The sequence below is a fragment of the Mustela nigripes genome, chromosome 11 (assembly GCF_022355385.1).
Source record: "Mustela nigripes isolate SB6536 chromosome 11, MUSNIG.SB6536, whole genome shotgun sequence".
NCBI classification, from domain to species: Eukaryota; Metazoa; Chordata; class Mammalia; order Carnivora; family Mustelidae; genus Mustela; species Mustela nigripes.
In genome coordinates this window covers 39,245,606-39,251,515 of record NC_081567.1, presented here as the reverse complement: position 1 = coordinate 39,251,515, position 5,910 = coordinate 39,245,606, and the positions used below count along the sequence as shown (strand labels likewise).

General features: G+C 44.0%; 1 long non-coding RNA gene across 1 annotated transcript; it reads left to right on the top strand.

Annotated features, from left to right (window-relative positions):
• Positions 1-1,151: 1,151 nt before the first annotated feature.
• LOC132027260 (uncharacterized) lies at positions 1,152-5,017 on the top strand. Its single transcript, XR_009407117.1, has 3 exons — positions 1,152-1,246; positions 2,901-3,009; positions 4,133-5,017. It is a non-coding gene; the product is annotated as an uncharacterized LOC132027260 (long non-coding RNA).
• The last annotated feature ends 893 nt before the right edge of the window (positions 5,018-5,910 follow it).

Below are 5,910 nucleotides of genomic sequence, written 5' to 3'. Positions count from 1 at the left end.
CCTGCCTCTCTGCCTACATGTAATCTGTCTGTCAAATAAATAAACAAAATCTTAAAAAAAAAAAAAAAAGAAATGAAAATCATCACCTTCAATCTCCAGGATGCTAGTCTTTCAATTCACAAAGAGAACAAAAATACATTTCTACTTGTATTGTTCTACAAGTATGGACAAAGGCTTCACCTAAATTACCCTCCTTGGTTCTTAGAACAGTCCTAGGATACACTGTTTTTCTTTTCTTTTTTGAAAGATTTTATTATTTATTTACTTATCTGTCAGAGAGAGAATGAGAGAGCATAAGCAAAGAGAACAGTAGTAGAGGGAGAAGCAGGCCCCCTGCTGAGCAAGGAGCCCATGGCAGGGCTGCATCCCAGGACTCAGGGATCATGACCTGCACCAAAGGCACACACTTATTAACCAACTGAGCCACTGAGATGTCCCAATCCACTGTTTTTCTTCTAATAATGTTAGCATATAGAACTTAGCATGTCCCAGGCACTTTTCTGTGTGCCTTAGGCCTGCATTTAATCCTAAAATCACTCCGTCCTATAGCGCAGTGAGGTACGTAGTAGTACTATCTCTTTATTACTGGCCCAGATAAGTAATGTGCCCAGGGTGACACAACTAGTATATAGTAGTGCTGGGATGAAACTCAGAGAGTCTGGTTTCAGACTCTGAGCTTTCTAAACCTCTACTCTGAGGGCGTCTGTGTAGGAGGCAATTCTGGCTCACAAACCCTGTGATGAGTCACAGAGACAGTGAGTACCAGAGCCAGAATGCAAGCCCGGGCCTGGCTGCCACCACTGTCCCTAGTAGGTGATTTCTCTGACTCTTGCCTTGTACATCTGAGTGGCCTAATGGACATCACCTTGAGTTGGGGCATAGAAGACATAGGCTCTAGTCCTGCCAATAAACCAACCGGTCAGTAGCAGAGAGACATTGAACAAATCCCTTTGCCTCCAACCTTCATCTAAAAATTAGAGAGCCATGCTCACTCAATCTTTAATGTCCTCTAATTCTAAGCAACTGTTTTCCAGGATGAACTGCAATTGTGCTTGAACAAAAGAATGCAGCATGTTTCTTATAGCTCAATGTCAATCCCACCCCCACCCCTGTGGAAAACACTTCTTTGACTCGATACAAATCTTACAGGTGCCATGAAGTACAGCTCAAATGCACAGCAGCCAGAAACACAGCCACTTCGCTGGAGGCCTCTCAAGCTTCTAGTCCCTTTCCCTCACCCTTACTGGTAAGAACCGTGCACACGCTACTCTGTGCTCCTGAAATACTGAGTTTGTGCCTCTAGTATAATGATTCCTACATTCACTGACAGCAGTAGCTTGTGTATATGTGTGTGTGTGCCTATGTGCGTGTCCTTAAGGGCACAGACTGTACTCCATTTTGCTATGCTTGGAAAATTACATTATGAGTACCATATACATAAGTGCCAATATCTGACCATTTTGACATACAGAGATGACAATTTAATATGGCGCAACCTAACACATGCTCATTAAATATAAGCATATTTCCTACTGTGCAACAGGGCATCCCTGAGAAAACTTGTGTTCTACTAGAGGGGCCAGTAAGCTTCTTTATAAGGGGACCACATGGTCAATACTTTGGACTTTATGTGCTATAGATTCTCTGTCCCAACGATTCCACTTTGCCACTGGTATATCATGAAGCCCTAAACAATCTGTTAATAAATGAGTATGGCAGTGTTCCAGTAAAATTCCATTTGAAAAAACAGGCTGAGGGCACCTGGGTGGCTCACCAGGATAAGTGTCTGACTTCAGTTCACATCATGATATTCCAAGATCTGGACTCATTTTTCTCAACTGAACTTTTTGTCATATTCATAAAATTCAGAGTTAACTTTCAGGGGACACAATCTGAGATCGCTGTCCAAATTGAGTGGACCCTCCTTAATAATTATAGTCACTATTTGTTGCTAAACTGCCAGACAGACCTATTTTTTTCATAGTGCCGGATGGTATTTTTAGTCCATTTCTCTCCAGGAATGTTAAACAGTACCCAAATAGAGGAAGTCACATGGGTGATAAGATCATCACCATCTAAGTGATTCTCTTGCTGCCAAAGAACTGATCTAGAACTGGAAGGAACTGTGTATTTCATCTCACTCGTTCAGCTTATACTGAATACTTGCCACAATGCCACACACAGGGCTAGATACCAGGAGATAGCAGAGCCCCAACTCTCACTCCAGCCTGGGAAATTTTACATTGCTTATCACCTAACAGATCTAATTCAGTGGTTCTCAACCAGGGTGATTTTATGTCCAAAGGATATCTGGCAATGTCTAGAGACACCGTTGGTCACCATAAGGGAAATCCTATTGACGTCTACTGAGTCGAGGACAGGGGTGCTTCTAGACAATCTGCGATGCACAGAACAGCTTCCACAATGAGAATTATCCAGCCCAGAATGCCAAGAACCAAGACTATACCTACTGGGACACTTGATCTAACTTCATCTCCCCATTTTTCAGATGAAAAAACTGGGGCCAATGTCAATGATATACTCAAGATCTTCAATTATTCTGCAGAGTCTATATAGGTCATGGTTCTATTCTGTGTGCAAGAGATCTTCAGTTTCCATTTTTTGAACTGAAATTGAGGACTAATTTTTCCATGTTTGTCCTTTCCTCGAAGCAATGAGGTGCCATCCTGGTGGAAAGCAGCTTTAGACAGCAACAGAAAAGCATTCACGTTTGATCTGCATGTTTCACTGCAGGAGACGGGCTTTACACTTGAGTGACACAGATGCCTTGGCATGGTTGCCTATGGCTTCTGGATTTTATTTGAAAGGAAGGATGCTGTGAATAAAATCATGGACTCATGAAGTTCCATTTATTATTTCTTTTTCTTATTCATTCACAGGATCAAAAACCTGGAGTGACATACAGTGAATATGCAAGAAGATATGGGATATATCCTTGCTCTACTTTTTGGCTTTCCTCCTTCTCAACCCCATCATATATCCCAGCAGGTCAGCATTTGTTCTGATTTGGGGGTAGACAGGGTAGAAGGAAGCAAGTGCTGAGTTTAGAGGTAAGGGAAGTTGAAAGCTAATCCATGGTCTATATCTAACCATGACCTACTCCATGGAAAAGGGGAGTCTGCTTCTCCTTCTCTCCCTGGTGGACTGAAACCAAGAATCATAAGCAAGAATCCTATTTGTCCTAGATGCCTGGCAAAGAGCTCAGCTCTGTCCTTTGTGGGATCAGTGGCTGCTCTGATTAATGATCCCTTCTGGGAAATTCAGCTGTGCCATTATCACAGTGAGAAGGGTCACCAAGTCCCAGAAAGCTTCTGAGTGAGTTCCACGTGGGCTATGCCCCCAGGGGGATCCTTGAACCATTCCTGGAAATCGGAGGCTCTGGACCACTGAGGACAATTCAAGTCTGTTTGGTCATGTATTCAGACTCTCTTGTAGTCACTGAAATCTGTATAAAAACAAAATGGCTCTCACGACTTGATGTCAGGATGGGAACCCAAACTATCTGACCTGGGCACAAGGCCACAAATGACAAGGCAAGAAACAATGCTTAATGTCCATTTTGCACTTCACGCTATGTTCTGAGATAACAAACACACATGCACTATCTCATCTTCACAGCAACTCTAGGAAGAAGACAGCATAATAACTCCCACTGTCTATATAAGAAAACCGAGGACCCAGAAATGAGGTTTTCTTCTCAAGGTCATACAGTGACGTGGCAGGGTGTGAACTTGGAATCACATCTGCCTGATGACAAAAAATGCTGCACTCTCATTTGAAGGCTGGAGGCAGGTAGAATCTCACAGACAAAAATAAGGTTTCTCTCCTGAGAAACTAGGACATTAGTCCTTTATTCCAATACACACATATACCCCTTGAGAAGAGAGAGCAGTCCTAACAATGCAGGACGTTAGGAAGCTAAATCCTGAGTTTTACTGACCAAAGCAGAACTGGGAGAATCTATTGCTCTGATCCCATCTGATCTGAATGCAGTGCTCCATGCAAATGGGACCCGGCACCATAGGCCTGGGTGACCGGCGGTTCCAGGCTGCATGCTCTTGGCATCCATGCTGGGTGGGCACTGTACTACATCATTTTCCCTCCCATGCAGGCCTCTTCTTCCCTAGTGGGCTGTGCCTTCTTAAGGACCCAGATCCTTTCACTCCTGCTTCAAACCCTCTGCACTGGCTGCCATGATCCCTCAGAGAAGATCCTCCTCCTCTGGAGTCACTCTGTCTCTACTGGCTCCTCCTCCAACCTCTCCTCTGGAATGCTCTGACAATGCAAATTAAACGAGGTCACTCCAACTTAAAAGTCCCTCAGGGACCCACTGTCTTTCAGCACAACATCCAAAGTCCTTCCTAAACTCATCCCTCACCCTTCCCTCACCAACATCTGGCTCTCCAGCCATGCCCGGTTACCTGCAGCTTCACAGCGGGTTCTTACTCCCCGGTTTTTACTCATGCTCTTCACGACACCTGCAATGTCTTTTCCTCACCTTATTCGCCTAACACTATGGCCTTCGCAGAATCACCTCACCTCTCTGAAACAGAAATGGGTAGAAGTGGGTTGTTCTGGGAGCTAGTAAAAAAGAGTAAGAAAATCGAATGAGGTCAAACATTTCTTGACATGTTCCAGGCATTTTATATGTATCATTCCATCTAATCATCATCAACAACCCTAAGGAACAGCCCGAATTGCTTTCCTGTCACAGGGTGATTAGGTCCCGAGTGTCACACAGGTAGAAGGTGATGGAGTCCCGGTAGCCAGGACCCAACAGCTCCAACACAAAAACCCTCCCCACAAGACCAGGCCCCTGGGAGCTACCAAGGCTGCATAATTAATGTGCTGGCCCAGAAGGGGTCACCCACCCATGCATGAGATCACTAAGCTGATGAGTAAGTGGCATCATGGAAACCACAGGGCCTGGAAGGGGCCAAATGGAGCATCTCATGCTTCATGCTCTTTATACCGGAAGAACTTTCCTATGATAATATTAACCACAATGTTGAGTAATAATAAAAATACCATTTCTACATGGCTCCCCATATGCCATCTTCTCTGTGAATTTACATATGTATACAGTTTTTTCATTTAATCCATAAAACAGTCCATTTTACAGACGAGGAAACTGAGGATAGAGAGGTCAAGAAACATGCCTAAGGAAGCACAGGAGCACAGGGTAGAAATAGGGTGATGGTCTAAGGCTATTTGACTCAAAGCCTGTTCTCGGAAAACCCAGGCTATCCTGCCTGTACACTCTTTCACATTATATGCCACCTTCCTCAATGAAGTTGAATGGCCTTTGTCTGTCGGTATAGGACCCACCAGGAGAGGCCGGCAGGCTGTCTCTCAAGGGACCCCACTGGATTCATTCATTCCTTGTGCCTCACAAACCCAAGGACTGTGGACCCTACAGTTAGGGTGTTCAGAGAGACTGAGGCTTACTGGCAAAACTTATGAAAGACAGGCACAATTGACAGAATGAACTCTCAATAAGTGTGTCCACTTACAATGATTATTTGAAAGGCCAAGAAGACCAGAGTGCCTCTGCTGCCATGAACAGCACATTCATTCCTTGTCTGGAGCCAAATAACAATCGTGTGCCCATGAAACAGACATTTGTGGAACATCTGCACAGCGGTGAGCAAAAGCAAGTATAGCAAAAAGGTGGTTAGGTGAGCACATCACAATCTAAACTATGCTGAGCTTCTGTGGGTTGTAGGTGACAGAAAACCAGTTGCATTTATTGAAGTAGAAAGGAGAGTTTCTTATATTAAAAAAATGGGGCTATCTCATAATATCCCTGGACAAGAATTAAACTGTAGTCTTTTTTTTTAAGATTTTATTTATTTATCAGAGAGAGAGAGGGAGAGAGAGAGAGCACAG